The 14,335-nt window shown below is 47.6% G+C and overlaps 1 long non-coding RNA gene across 12 annotated transcripts in view; it reads right to left on the minus strand.

Annotated features, from left to right (window-relative positions):
• Window positions 1–1,661: 1,661 nt before the first annotated feature.
• LOC129145722 (uncharacterized) overlaps window positions 1,662–14,335 on the minus strand; it is a 94,872-nt gene continuing 82,198 nt past the window's right edge. For 3 of the 12 annotated variants that reach the window (XR_008551700.1, XR_008551698.1, XR_008551697.1), the window contains exons 5-6: window positions 2,641–4,503; window positions 1,663–2,549 (exon numbers count right to left, since the gene is read on the minus strand). This is a non-coding gene — a long non-coding RNA (uncharacterized LOC129145722). Of the gene's footprint in view, window positions 2,550–2,640; window positions 5,066–12,474; window positions 12,605–13,122; window positions 13,311–14,335 lie in introns of all 12 variants that reach the window. The other 9 variants (XR_008551699.1, XR_008551695.1, XR_008551694.1 and 6 more) reach the window with 8 other exon arrangements.

Raw genomic sequence — 14,335 nt, forward strand, 5'->3', positions numbered from 1 at the left:
GAGCGGAGGCGCTTCCCGGCCGCGCTCACCGCGTCGGGCGAGGAGAGCGGAGCGGGCGGGGACGCTGCGTCCTTCTCGGGGCCGCGGACTCTCTGGCCGGGCCGCGGTGGGGCTGGCGAGGCGGGGACGGGGCCACGCGCAGGGAACTCGGGCGGCGGGGAAGGGCTGGACGCGGGCGCTCCGGGGCTTATGTTGGGCCCTGAGGAGCACGTGGGCGGGCCGGTCCCTCAGGGTGAACTGCGCGGCTGCGGGCTCCCTCCGGCTCCTCGGGACCCTGAGGGCGCCCCCGGGGCGGGCTCCCCTCTGTCCCGCGGGCCGTTTTCACTCCCGCAGGGTTAAGGGGGCGTTTGGGGCACACGTTGTAAGCTTTCTGGGCTGAGCCCCCTCCGGCCCTAGGCCCAGCAGCGGAAGGGCAGGGCGGGTGCCCGGGTGAGGGGGGGGCGGGGGTGTCTGTATCATTAACGTGTGATTTTAACTTTGTGTGATGTTTAATATTTAAATTAATCATGTTGTGTCTGTGTCGGATTGTAACAGGGTGGTCCCCAGGAAAGGAGGAAGTTCCCGGTTCCCTGCCCCACCCAAGGGAGGGTGGAGCTGAGCAGGAAGAGGAGAAGCAGCAGAAGAGACTGAGGAAGGAAGGAAGCAGGATGGAGCCAGGAGACCTGGAGGAGGCGCATGGAGCCTAGAGACATGTGAAGAAACTGCGCTTGTCTTTTGGTCGTGGACTGGGTGACACAGATGTGGGTGAGACCCGTGGGGAGGTGACAATGGCAGCTTTTATCTTGATGTTGATTTTGCTCTTTTCCTTCCGGGCTTGTCTGGTTGTTTCTTTTCTGTGGGTCCCCACTGGAAGATGCTTTAGACTTGTGGCAGGCTTTGGGGCCTTGCTCTGGGCCGATCCCATATGGATGGAGTTTTACCCACGAGGGGACGGGTAACTTTGGGTGCTTCATTTAGAAACTAGACTCTTTGCCTTACCTGTATTGTTTCCTAGTTTTATTAAAGTTCCTTCCCATTAAAGTCTCATATGTTTTGTGTTGATGCGGCGGATGGCAGAACCCATTTAGAATAGGCAGGTTTGCGGGGCTTGGGCTGCCCCTCTCCTTGTCCTATAACAGGATGTCACTCAGCAGTGTGAAGGCAAGACGAGCCCACATTTTGGATGCGGCTGGACTGTTGACTCTCCCTGCGGTGTCACAGCGCGCGCTCCCTGCAGGTGTTCTCACTCTGTTCTCCTCCCGCGTGAGGGGTAAGGAGAGGGTGTGTCATTAATGTTTCTTCTGTGGTGGGATCACAGCACTGCCAGGATTCTCCACTTTCAACATTTAACACTAACATAAGGACTTTCCACGCCATTAAAGACTGTTCAGTGTTACTGTATCTAGCTTTTACATTTAATTTTGTGTATATTGGGGGTTTTTATTTGGATAGTTTTGAATCATTTTACTGTAAATAAAGTGTTATTGAACACTGTTACACATAAAGATTTATCGGAATTTGAAAGCATTTCCTTAGGTCATTTCCAAAATTAAAATTACTATTTCCACTGAAAATGTATTTTAGGGCCTCCCCAGTGGCGCAGTTGAGCGCAGCCTGTGGAGCTGTCCGCAGCCTCCGCAGCGCCGGGTCAATCCCACCGGCCTCGGAGCAGCCCACATGGCACAGCAGACCTCTTGTGTCATGCCTGCTGCTCCCCTCAGCAGTGTGTTTCAGTCAGTTTGTCTGTTCTGCCCCCAACTCTGTCTCTGGTGAATCCTCTCAAACACAACTACCATGTCTGGCTTACAACCCAGTTCTTGAGTGCATAAATAATCTTTTAAGATTTATTTATTTATGCACACAGGAACTGGGGTACAGGCCAGAGATGTGGGGGGTGAGAGGATTCACCAGCAACAGAGTGGGGAACAGAACAGGCAGACTGACTGACTGAAATGCACTGCTGAGGGGAGCAGCGGGCATGACACGAGAGGTCTGCTGTGCCATGTGGAACCTTCTCTGGCCAGCCGGGATCGAACTGGCGCTGCAGAGGCTGTAGACAGCTTCACAGCTCTGCGCTCAACCGCCTAAGCCACCAGGGGAGGCCCTGTTTTAAATACAATTCTTAACACATCTCGCTTTATTTGCATTTAGAGTTAGGATCATCTACCTTTTGATTTTTAGATTGTGAGAGGTTATGGAAAATTTTCATCTTTATTTATCCCACAGGCCCAGAGGTGATCTTTTTCCAAAGTCCGAGCCCTGAGCCATTGGGCGACAGAGTACCCATGGCCCCAGCAGGGACACATTTGCAACTTGAAGCAAGCAGGGAGTAGAGAAGCAGGAGACTTCTAAGAGCTCACCTGGTCATCTGGGGGGCACAAGTCAGGCTCCTGGCCAGTCACTCCCTGAAACTTTTAGTCTACCCCCAGGCCTTGTCCCAACATAACTCCAGCTAATGAGCAGGTCACAGTGGGCTGGGGCAGGCGGGCTGGGGCAGAAGGCACAGGTAGGTCTGTTGCAAGCTCCAGGACTCCCAGCCTTTCACCAACAGTGTCTGCCGCAGCCAGACCCTAAAATATCCACAAGTCATTAAAACAGCAAACAAGGTTGCTTGAATTTCTGGGAAAGATTTTTTTTAATCGTTGTTAAAAATCCCCTTACCTGAAGCTGACATAAAAGCAAGGCGTGGGGCCTCTCTGATGGCGCAGGGATTAAGCACAGCACTGTGAAGCCTCTGCTGCACGAGTTCCATCTGATGGAGGGCAAGAATGGAAAGACTGGAAAGGGAGGCCTCACGTGACTAAAACCTGACTCACGCAAGGAGGTGGGGGTCGAACCCTTAGGCGCCAGTGCCTTGTCACAAGGCAAGAGACCCAAGCAGGATCCGATATTCTAGGGAGTGGCGCACAGGCCTGAGGGGAAGGATATGGAGATTGGGCCCACCCTGGAATCTCTGGTCCCTTTCTAGTGTTGCCTGTTACCGACATCAGCAACAGGCAGCCACTCCATGGAAGAGTGACCCTCCCAAAGAGAAAAGGGCTGTATCAGGGCAGTCTCTGCACGGGCTCAGGGCAGCCGTCCGTCTGCCCACCCGTGACTACGCAGGTGCCTCTTCTCACCAACTCTCTCCCTCCGCAGGGCAGCAGCCTCCTGCCTGCCGTGACCTGTCAAGGCCGCCCGCCTGCAACCATGCAGGCCTCTTTCAGCGAAACCTGTCCCTTTCCCTCATAAACCTGCCCTGTTTTTTGTTTTGTTTTTTTGTGGGACCCTCGCCAGCAGCCAGGGAATGAACAGGCGCTGCAGAGGCTATGGGCAGCCCCTCAGCCCAGCACTCAACCACTGCACCAGCAGGGGAGGCCCTAAATCTGCCCTTTAATGTAACTAGTGTTTCTGTCTTGTGGAGAAACGTGGCTGGGGAACTTGCTGTGTCCCGCTGTAATGGGAGCTCTGGGGGCACCTTTCCCAGAGTGACCCCCGGGACCCCCACACACTCTACAACCTACAACATTTTGGCAACCATGAAGGGACTCATCACATCATCTGGTGCCAACATCACATCCCCAGCCAGGAAGGTGACCCGCAGGTTGCCACAGACCTCTCCTGTCTCCCCGCTGCTCCCCTCAGCAGTGGATTGCAGACAGTCCACCTGTTCTGTTCCCCACTCTGTCTCTAGTGAATCCTCTCACCCTCCAGTGCATCTGGCCTGTACCCTGGTTCTTGTATAAAAATAAATAAATCTTAAAAAAATTAAATAAAAGCACGACTAAAACATCATTTACCTGCAGATCTGGAAATGGATCCTATTGTACACATTACAAAGCAGCTGCTATTCAAAATACATTGTGAGAAAAATGAAGGCTCTCGGCTCCACATCATGGTGCAGCACAATACACTTTGGCCCAGACTCTGACATCCCTGAGTCTGTTCCGGGGTTTGGTGTAATATTCAGCCTTGAGCCAGGAGCCTGTGTTTATTTTGGGGGCTCAGACGGGTCTCCTGGGGACTGTGCAATCTTGGCTGTCCTCTCTCTGCCTTTGGATTGGTGAGCTCTATAGAGGATCTTCTACTGCCACTTTGACTTTAGTTGTCTGGTTCTACTTCCCTGCTCAGCTTTTTCTTTTTTCTTTTTTTTCTTTTCTCTTTAAATTATACAAGGGATCTCTTTTAAACTTTTCTTTCAGGGAAGATTTGTTAGTGTTCCACTTCTTCAGCTTTTGTTTGGGAAGAACATTTCTACTCTCTTGTCTCTGTAGGAGAATCCTGCAGGTTAGGATATTTGTGACCCGTATATTTTATCTCTATTCTGAATGCATTATTTCATCCTCTCATTCCACCACAGTCCTCCAGAAATGTAAGCTGGGTCCATCCCCACATATGCACGGTCCATGACAGAAACTTGTTAAGAGGTGCTGGGATCTGGACTTCATCCTGGTGCAGTTACCTGAGCGTTCTGAAAGGATAACTCTACAAGACTTTCCATGAAAACCAGCATCAGGAACATCATTGGTACACTCTACCTATAGACTAGAGAGAGAGAAATTGGAGAAAGATGAAAATTTCCATAGAAAGCAGTCCAATAAATCCAGAAAAGAAGAAATTTATTATATAAGGAAAAGAGAGCCAAGATCACCCATTTTCTGGGGCTCAAGGACCATAGGGAAAGCTTTTGGTATGGGGACTTGGCAAGACTCTTGTGTATTGTTGGAGTGCTATGCAAGAAATCCCAGGTCCAGACATGCAAATGAGCCCTCTTACTTTCCTTTTGCTTTGTGAAATGAATGTGTATATTATTGTAAAATAGTCTCCTTTGTGGGCCTCCCCTGGTGGCACAGCAGTTGAGTGCTGGGTTGTGAAGCTGCCCGCAGCCTCCACGGTGCTGGTTTGATCCCCAGCTGCCAGAAGGGTCCCACATGGTGCGGTGCTGGTTTGATCCCCAGCTGCCAGAAGGGTCCCACATGGTGCGCAGACCTCTCCTGCCACCCGCTGCTCCCCTCAGCAGTGTACTTCCTCAGTCTTCCTGTTCTCCTCCCCGCTCTGGTTCTGGTGAATTCTCTCACTCTCCTGTGCTTCTGACTGTACCCAGTGCCTGTATAAATAAATAAATACATCTTAAAAAATTAATCTCCTTTGTACTCACTGAGTATTTCTGCTGGGAGAAAAAGATGAATACTTCAGGGGCTATCAGCAAACATTTCCATTTTAAAGCCATTTCAGTGACTCATACAGGGCTGCCACCATATAAGGCCAAATGTGGCATTTACTCTATGATGCTAATTAAGTTCATGCATGTTTGCCTGGGGCATTATTTCTTTTCCCTGGATGTTCCTATAAGACTCAGAATTGAGAATATTATTCACTGTACACAAAAATATAAAGGGTCTTTGTAATGCAGTCAAATATAAATGACATTTTAGGGTATCATCACTGTGAATGTTACATGAATCTCAAAGTCAAAAATCTGTTCACCTTATTAATTCAAGCATTAATTCAAGCATTCACCTTAATTCAAGCATTTTCTACATGGATATAGAATATTGAGTTCAATTCTTTCCTCTGTTTAGTGAGATGAGCTCTATATACTGACCTTGTTTTTGCAGATTTATTTCATTCTATTGTTCCCAATATGAGTTAATTTGCATTTTGGGGCTTTATATGTACCTAGTTGGTCAGAAAATTGAGCAGGCAAAATATAAACAGACCAGGGCCTCCCCGGTGGCGCAGCGGTTGAGCGCTGGGTTGCGAAGCTTCCCGCGGCCTCTGCAGCGCCAGTTCGATCCCCAGCTGCTCCCCGGCCACCGGAGGAGGGTCCCACATGGCGCGCAGACCTCTCCTGCCGCCCTCAGCAGTGTACTTCGGTCCTTCTGCCTGCTCTGCTCCCCGCTCTGGCTCTGGTGAATTCTCTCACCCTCCCGCGCTTCTGACTGTACCCAGTGCTTGTATAAACAAAACAAACAAATAAATAAATAAAAAAAAGACTGTCGCTTTAAAAAAATATATATATATATAAACAGACCAAAAAACCCCACAAAACCTGCAACAAAAACACCCTCTTATGTTCAGAACAATTGAATAGCAATATTTCTCTATATTAAAGACAAGAAGCTACCTATAAATCCTTTTTCAATTCCATAATAGTTATAGCCTGAAATTAGTGATGCAAAAGTAGCTTTCACAGTTCCTGTGCAGTTATGAGTGATCATGTGACTCGTTCTTCCCAATACAAAGTGAACAAATGTGACAGATGTTACCTCTGGACATGATAAGAAGCTCATGTTCCTTCTCAATGACCTCTTAGTCCACATCCAAATAATTGATATAATATACAATATTATCTAGGATAATTGATCTGTGAGCCAGAGGTTGCTAATATTCTTATAAGACCAAGCAGGAAAAAAATGGTTCAAGAGAACTGTTCTAAGAAAGAATTCATAAGAAATAATTTTTTATTCTGTTGAATGTGGAACCAAGCTTAGCTGAGGTTTTGCCATTTTGTATATCCTCCACCTTGATATGTTAGTCCTTGTCCAGCCGCATTCCAGAGATAGTTTCAGCAGTCACAACCCTCACTCCACTTGGTGATGAAAAAGCAGACCACCCCAGCCGCCAATGAGGGCAGTCCTGTCCATAAATGGGACAGCATCTCTAACCGTCCAATCAGTTTGAAACTGTAACCGCGCACGCCAAAATGCCTTTGTAGTAGCCAATGAATAATTGCCAGCTTCTTTCAAAGTTCCCGCCACTCGCGACCCTATAAGATATCCCAGCTTCCTCTGTTCGGGGCTCTCGACCTCTGCCGTTGCATCGGTGCGTGTTGAGGGCCCGGACTCGAGCCCGTATTAAACTCTTTTGTGCCCTTGCATCGGTTGTCTGTGTCCTTGGGGGCTGCACTGGTCGACGTGGGCACAACATTGAACTGCTACATTTGGCTTTAATGATCACCACAATCTTGTGGGTCTTCACTAATCTTTACAATAAGAATACTTTCTGCTATTGCTTACAAATCTTTAAGATTTCCAGAAATCCCAGTCTATTTATCTCCCTAGGAGCTTCTGTAACTTCACCTACTTTTCAATCAAGTGCACATACTTTGTGGGTATATCAATGTGTTAAAGACTTTACTTGGGGGGGGGGCAGAATATCATACATATTGGTACGAAATGAAATTTTTACTGGAATGATAACTATGGCATTAACAATGCTTGGCGATAAGTAGTGATTTTGCCACTTCTAAAAACAGAAATACATCCCCTTAAATTTAGCCAATATTATTTGTTGTGCCCATGAACATTATCCAACAGGTTTGATGACACCGCTCTTCCTGCCTTCATATTCAGACAGTGAATGCTGTTTCATGGGACAAGTGTTTTAGATGAAAAGGAACAGGTAGGAAATAAAAGCGTAATGCAAATCTAGACCCATAGTTGGATAGTTGACAGCTGCATGTCTGCAGGAAAAGAGTCAATATTTTCTGTGAGGATAGATTGAAATGGGATTAAAGTACAGCTGGATTTTATCTGATGATCCGTAACAGTACACATTTCTCTCAGATGTAAAGTATCTGGATGAGTCTGATGACTTACACTATTCAGTAATCACAAATTCTATCACTTTTCTTAGTATATAAATATTGATAATTTTCATATATCTAATGTGGTATTTCAGAAATAAGAATGTGTTGCTCAGTACTGTTGAATAGATTCCGGTTTGCTCAATGATGCCTGTGTGATGACTTCTTTAAAACCTTACCAAAATGATGTACACAATTCATGATATTTTTATTAGACTGAGAAAGATATGACCCCGTGATCTCAAGAACTGTGAATTTTGAATGGTACTATGCTGCACCTCCCCCCTGCAGTGACCTTCAGGGCTAATGGCTGTTGCCATGGTCCCTGAGGTCCAGTGTGGGCAAGGAACCATGCGCGCAGGGGGAGAACAGCAAACTCCCTAAGATGCAGAGAAGCCGTATGCCTGCTAAGAGATAACAACTACCAGAAGCCACCACAAAGACTTAAAAGGGATGCTGACCACACAGAACCTTATCTCGCTTTCTCAAGGCCCACAAACTTTATTCTACTGCAACTGTATTACTAAAATCTTTTCTTTTTCCTTACTAAAATCTTTTCTTTTTCCTGGTCTAAAAAGGTCATTGGTTGCTGATTAAAAAACACATGTAATCTAATAACTGGACTAACTCAAATGAAACATTACAAAACTCTGTATAATAATAGAATGGTTAGTAATTTCTAGGCTATGTGCTCAGCTATGATAGCTTTGATGTTAATAAAAAAGCATTGCATTATAAAAGGTAAAATAAGTTAGTGGTAGTGAATAGTTATTAAAACAAAAAAGTAATTACATAGAACAAAAGAAAGATTATTAGCCTGACTACCTAGGAATGTGACTAGGTCCAGATGTAACTTCGGATGTAGGTCACTGCCCTGTCAATGATAAGCTAAACCTATGAGCCAGCTGGTTTAGTTCACTGATAACTGATCCTATGCCTTTAGAAAAACATATATATACTGGCCATTAACTCAAATAAAGTTACACTCAGATTTTCATTCTCTAGAAGTGTGTCTGTGTGTCATTTCTTTCGCCGACTCCCTGACCACCCTGCGCGCTTCTCTCAACCCTGAGACGGCCTCATCGTCTACTGCTGCGCTGGTCCACGGCAGTATTACACCCAGATTCTTCTAGAAATGTCCTAATTATGTTTATATATTACCTTGATCAATATGTTTTCAACGTTATTCAGAAGAAAATAGACCTTTTATTTACATATATATAAAAATATACTTTTAGAAACTATTAACTGTTCTTCCATCAACATTCAGTTAATCTTATTTATTCAATAAATTCAATCCCCAAATACTTTTTTTGGTTTTATGTTTGTCAGGCAGAATCGTATGTTCATTTTTATTATATTCCTATGCATAATGTAAAAGTTACTGGCAGAATGCAGAGGTAATTCATACGAGGAAAAGTTTTCTGGGGGGGAGCATGGGATGAGCCTTTTTTTTTTTGAGACATTCTTATTTAAAAAACACAAGAGGGGACCTCCCTGGTGGCGCAGTGGTTGAATGCTGGGTTGCGAAGCTGCCCACAGCCTCTGCAGTGCTGTTTTGATCCCCCGCTGCTCCCTGGCCACCAGAGGAGGGTCCCACATGGTGCGCAGACCCCTCCTGCCGCCCGCTGCTCCCCTCAGCAGTGTACTTCGGGCCTTCTGCCTGTTCTGCTCCCCGCCCTGGCTCTGGTGAATTATTGCACCCTCCCGCGCTTCTGACTGTACCCAGTGCTTGTATAAATAAATCTAAAAAAAAAAAAAAGAAAAGAAAGAAAGAAGAGAGCTGGGCTTGAGTCCAGATCTTAAAAAAAAATAAAAAATAAATAAAAATCACAAGAAACTCTTAGTTTCATCCTGCAAATGCTGTGAAAGCTAAAAACAAGGATTATGTTGCTACACATTACTCTAAGGACAAAGACTGAAATTTAGCCTGGTCCACAGACCCTGGATCATCTGTACTCCATCCCCCTTCCTTTAAATAAACAGAAAGATATACCCAGCTCATGGGTTGGAGGAGTCAGCATTGTCAAAATGGCCATCCAACCCAAGGCAATTTAGAGATTCAATGCAATCCCAATAAAAATCCCAATGGGGTTCTTCAAAGAAATAGAACAAAGATTAATGAAGTGCATCAGAAAACACAAAAGACCCCAAATAGCCAAAGCTTTCCTGGTATCAAAGGGGGGAAATGAAGGTATCACACTTCTGATTTCCAACTATATGCTAAAGCCAGAGAAGTTAAAGCAGCATGGCAATGGAACAAAACCAGACACAGAGACTAATGGAACAGAATTGAGAGCCCAGAAATAAAACCACATTTATGGACAATTAACATATAAGACAGGAGCAAAGTCCATACACTGGAACAAGGAAAGCCTCTTCAATAAAGGGTGCTGGAAAAGTGGACTGCCACATGTAAAATGATGAAACTAGATCATTACCTCACAGCACACATGAAAATCAATTCAAAATGGATAAAAGACTCGGATATAAGACCTGAAACCATCAAACATATAGAGAAAAACCTATGTAAAATGCTCCCTAACATCAATCTCACAAACATATGAAGAAGAGAGGAAACAATGGATACTACATCAAACTAAAAGTTTTCTGTACCGCAAAAAAGACAGTGACCCAAACAAAGAGACATTGTCTGAATGTGCGAACATACCTGCACACCCTACCTCTGATGAAGAATTCATATCAAAGATCACAAAGTACCTATACAAATCAACAAAATGAAAACAACCGAATCAAAAATGGGAAAAGAATCTAAACAATCACTTCCCTAAAGAAGACATGCAGATGGCCAACAGGCACATGAAAAAATTCTCTTTCTCATTTATCTTCAGGACAATGCAAACCAAACCATCACGAGACACCACCTCACACCTGTGAGAATGGCCCACAGTTAAAAAACACACAAACAACAAGTGCTGCAGACGATGTGGAGAAAAGGCCCCTCTTACGCTGTTGGTGGGTATGTGAACTAGTCTAGCCACTATGGAAAGAAGTGTGGAGATGCCTGAAAAGACTGAAAATGGATCTTCCACATGACCAAGCAGTTCCACACCTCAGTATCTACCCAAATAGCACAAAAGAGGGGCCTTCCTGGTGTTGCAAGGGGTTAGTCTCAGCACTTTGAAGCTGTCCGCAGCCACTGCAGCACAAATCACCCTAGCCAAGGAGGTGACCCGCTAGGCAGCGGACCTCTCCTCTCTTCCCGCTGCTCCCTTCCACTCCCCTCAGCATTGTACCTGAGTAGACCCAGCTGTTCTGCTCCCCACTCTGTCTTGGTTTGTACTGTCACCTGTGCCTTCCACACCTCTGGCCTGCACCCCAGCTGCTGTATACATAAATAAATAAATCTCACCAAAAAAACAAAGAGCACAAATGCACTAATCTGAAAGGAAACCTGTGCTCCTATGCTCACTGCAGCACTATTTACACTAGCCAAGATGTGGAAACAACCTATATGCCGTAGGACAGATGGGGGGAACAGGATGGGGTCTGTAGACACAACGGGACGCTACTCTGTGATAGAAAAATGATAAACTTAAGCCGATTGCAGCAACATGGATGGAGCTGAAGGGATGACTCTAAGCAAAGTGAGCCAGAAGGAGAAAGATAAACACCGGATGGTCTCACTTACATGTGGAGTCTAGACAAACCAAACACAGAATCAGACAGAGACAAACTGTAAATGGACCCTTGACAACACACTGTGAGTCTCAGACTCTCAGGACCGTTAGGGGGAGGGGGAAGAAAGGGCAACAGTATAGAAGTGGGGGCAGGAGGAGCGAAGGAACATGGGGCTAGCAAGGAAGGGAGAACAGGAGGACACTTTTCAAAGAGCACACGGATCATCCTCTAGGATCAGTCACGTCCTGGGTCACAAGACAAACAGCAAGCACATGAAGACTGAAATCATACCAGGGTGTTCTCTGACCATAATGGCATCAAGCTAGAAGTCAACTATGCAATGAGCATGGAACCCCCACTCTACATGGAATGGAACAACATGCAACTGAGTGACCACTGCATTCATGATGACATCAAAGAAAAAATTAAAAAGGGCCCTGAATAACTGAAAATGAGGAAATAACTTTTCAGAAGGTCTGGGGAACAGCAAAAGCAGTATTAAGAGGAAAGTATAGAATAACTCAGGACCACATCAAGAAACAAGAAAAACAAACAAAAAAAAAACCTGATCTCCCATCTCGAAGAACCAGAAAAAGAACAAAAAAACCTAAAAAGCAGTAGGAGAAGGGAAATAACAAAAAATAAAGCAGAACTAACTGAAATAGAAATAAAAGACAGTCCAACAGATCCATGAAACCAAAAGCTGGTTCTCTGAAAACATAAGTAAAATGTACTAACCTCTAGCAAGACTCACAACAAAAAAAGGGAGAACAATCAAAATAAACAGGACCAAAAACGAAAGAGAAGAAATCAAAACAGACACAGCAGACAGGAACTGTGGTCAGGAAAAAAGACACATCCTGGGTCACACAAACACACAATCCGAGATCACGACGCATGTCTATATGCAGACAAGGTCAGCCATCTGGATGAGATGGACAAATTCTGAAGCTAACAAACAGTGGCGCCCAGCATCTGGGAGGTGGCCCACCTGTGTATGAAGACAACTTGGAAGTGAGCTTGGCGTCCTCTACTCAGGGGAAAACCATCAGTGGGTTGGAGGTGAGGAGGGTGGGACACACTTCCTAAGAAACTGGCCAAAGACAAAGTACACAGAGAGATGGAAGTGGTGGTACTGACATAGAGCATGACTGGCCGGGATCCCCAATATCCGATATTATCTTAAAGATCAAGGACCAGGGAAATAAAAACAGGCCAGGGCTGCGTGGACGAGCTGCCCTTCCGGTGAAGCGCTGACTCATGGCAACAGGAGCACCCCAACTGACCTGACACACGGGGCAGGCTGGCTCCATCCCGGGCTAGAGGATTTCTTCAACACGACGAGGTGACAAGTACTTGGTCTTTCTTTTATTAAAATAATTTACTTTCTGCTTCCTGGCATTACTAATAAAATATCTTAAATGAAAAAAAAGATCAAATGACAGCATCAAGTAACAGGAAAAAAAATCAAGTTTCAGGCCTCCTTGGTGGCCTAGGGGTTAAGCCTCAGCGCTCCCACTGCAACCGCCCACCGCAATGGCCTGAGTTCTGTCCCTGGCCAGGGAGATGACTTCATGGTGCAGCTGACCTCTCCCTTCTGACCGCTGCTCCCCTCAGCAGTGTATTTCAATGGATCCCCTTTTTTTGCTCCCCACTCTGGGGAGTCCTCTCACCCCCAACTCTTGCCTACACCCCAGTTCTGTACGCATTAATAAATAAAACCACATCTTAAAAAAAACTCAAGCTTGAAGGGGAGTTAGGGTTTCGGGGGAATATACTCACTGGGCAGCAGGCTGAGCACCCTGCAGGGCCTGGCCGCCAGGCCCAGCACAGGAAGGTGAGGGGCACGTGGCCTCCCCTCTTCACCAGGTAAGGACCGTGGAGGACAGCAAATCAGGGGGAGCTTACGGGTTAGATTTCAACCTTCTGCTTACCGGAGGCTGGGCTGACACCACAGGCGTTTGCATCGGATGCGGGGTGTGAGCCCGCGTGGGCCGCGGGGAGGACACTCGGGCTCTGCAAGGCGCTTCTTTGACAGAAGGACTGTCCTTACTGGGCATTTCTGGAATCAGATGGGGGGCTCTGGCGGGCGGGTGGAGGATGCCCTGTTGCAAGACACATCCTGGGAATACAGGGACACCCCATCTGGGCGGGGGCTCCGGGTTCTCACCTGCGTGCGCTGCCCGACCTCTCCACCCCTCTGAGAGGCGGCGGCACCTCACACGGCGCCACCCCTGCCCTGGCTGCTGGGCTTCCCGCGCCCCCAGCGCTGACCCCCGTCCTCCGCCGTGTCCGCAGTTGAAGATGTTATTGAGGAGGGGCCAAGGCCATGTTGGCGGCCACAGTTTTCCTGGGTCTCCCCGGGGGTGCGAGGGGGAGTCCATGCTGGCCCAGATGTGCTTCCTCCCACTCCCTGGCCTTTATCACAGGAGCTGCAGGACAGCGGGGATCACTGTCCCTCCGTCCAGGGTCCCAGCACGCCAGGGGAGCCCCCAATGGGCACCAGCAGGGGTCCCGGGCCGGCCTGAAGGGTGACCCAGGTGGGGAGCTTCACCCGTGCGGGGATCCAGGCGAGGCCCAAGCCAGCAGAACCATCCCCAGAGCTCCTCTCAGCCCCCTCCCAGCTCAGCGCCCCTTCAGGGGACGCGGCAGGGGCCTGGACCCCCCTTTGCAGTCAGGGCGCTGTGTGTCCCCGCCATCGCGCCAGCCAGGAGAAGAGGGTGCGGCCAGAAGCCAGGGGGACATGGTGGCCTCTCATCCTGGGTCTCCAGGGTCCGGTGGCTCCGCCTCCCCCGCGCCCCACCCCCAGCCAGCAGCCCAGGTCAGGGTCGGGGCGCCTGGTGGGCGCAGACAGTCCCCCATGCCCCCGCGGGCCATGCCGCCGGCTCTGGTGCCCCGTGCTTCTCTGCCTTAGTTCCCCCAGGACTCTCCAGAGTCCCTCTGCCCCGTTCATGGGCCCCCTCTAAGGGCTGCACCTCGTCACATGGACACGCGGGGATCCTCACCCGCCCCCGAGGGTCTCCGTGCTGGGCAACAGGGTCACACGTAAAGATTTTTATCCATATTTCAGCATTTCCTCAGGTCATTTCCCGAAAATACAGAACTACTACAAGAGGCAGCAGAGACAGCCTAAGCCCACAGTTCTCT

This window comes from Talpa occidentalis, unplaced genomic scaffold (genome assembly GCF_014898055.3).
Source record: "Talpa occidentalis isolate TD23 unplaced genomic scaffold, MPIMG_talOcc4v2.1 talOcc4.14, whole genome shotgun sequence".
NCBI lineage: Eukaryota > Metazoa > Chordata > Mammalia > Eulipotyphla > Talpidae > Talpa > Talpa occidentalis.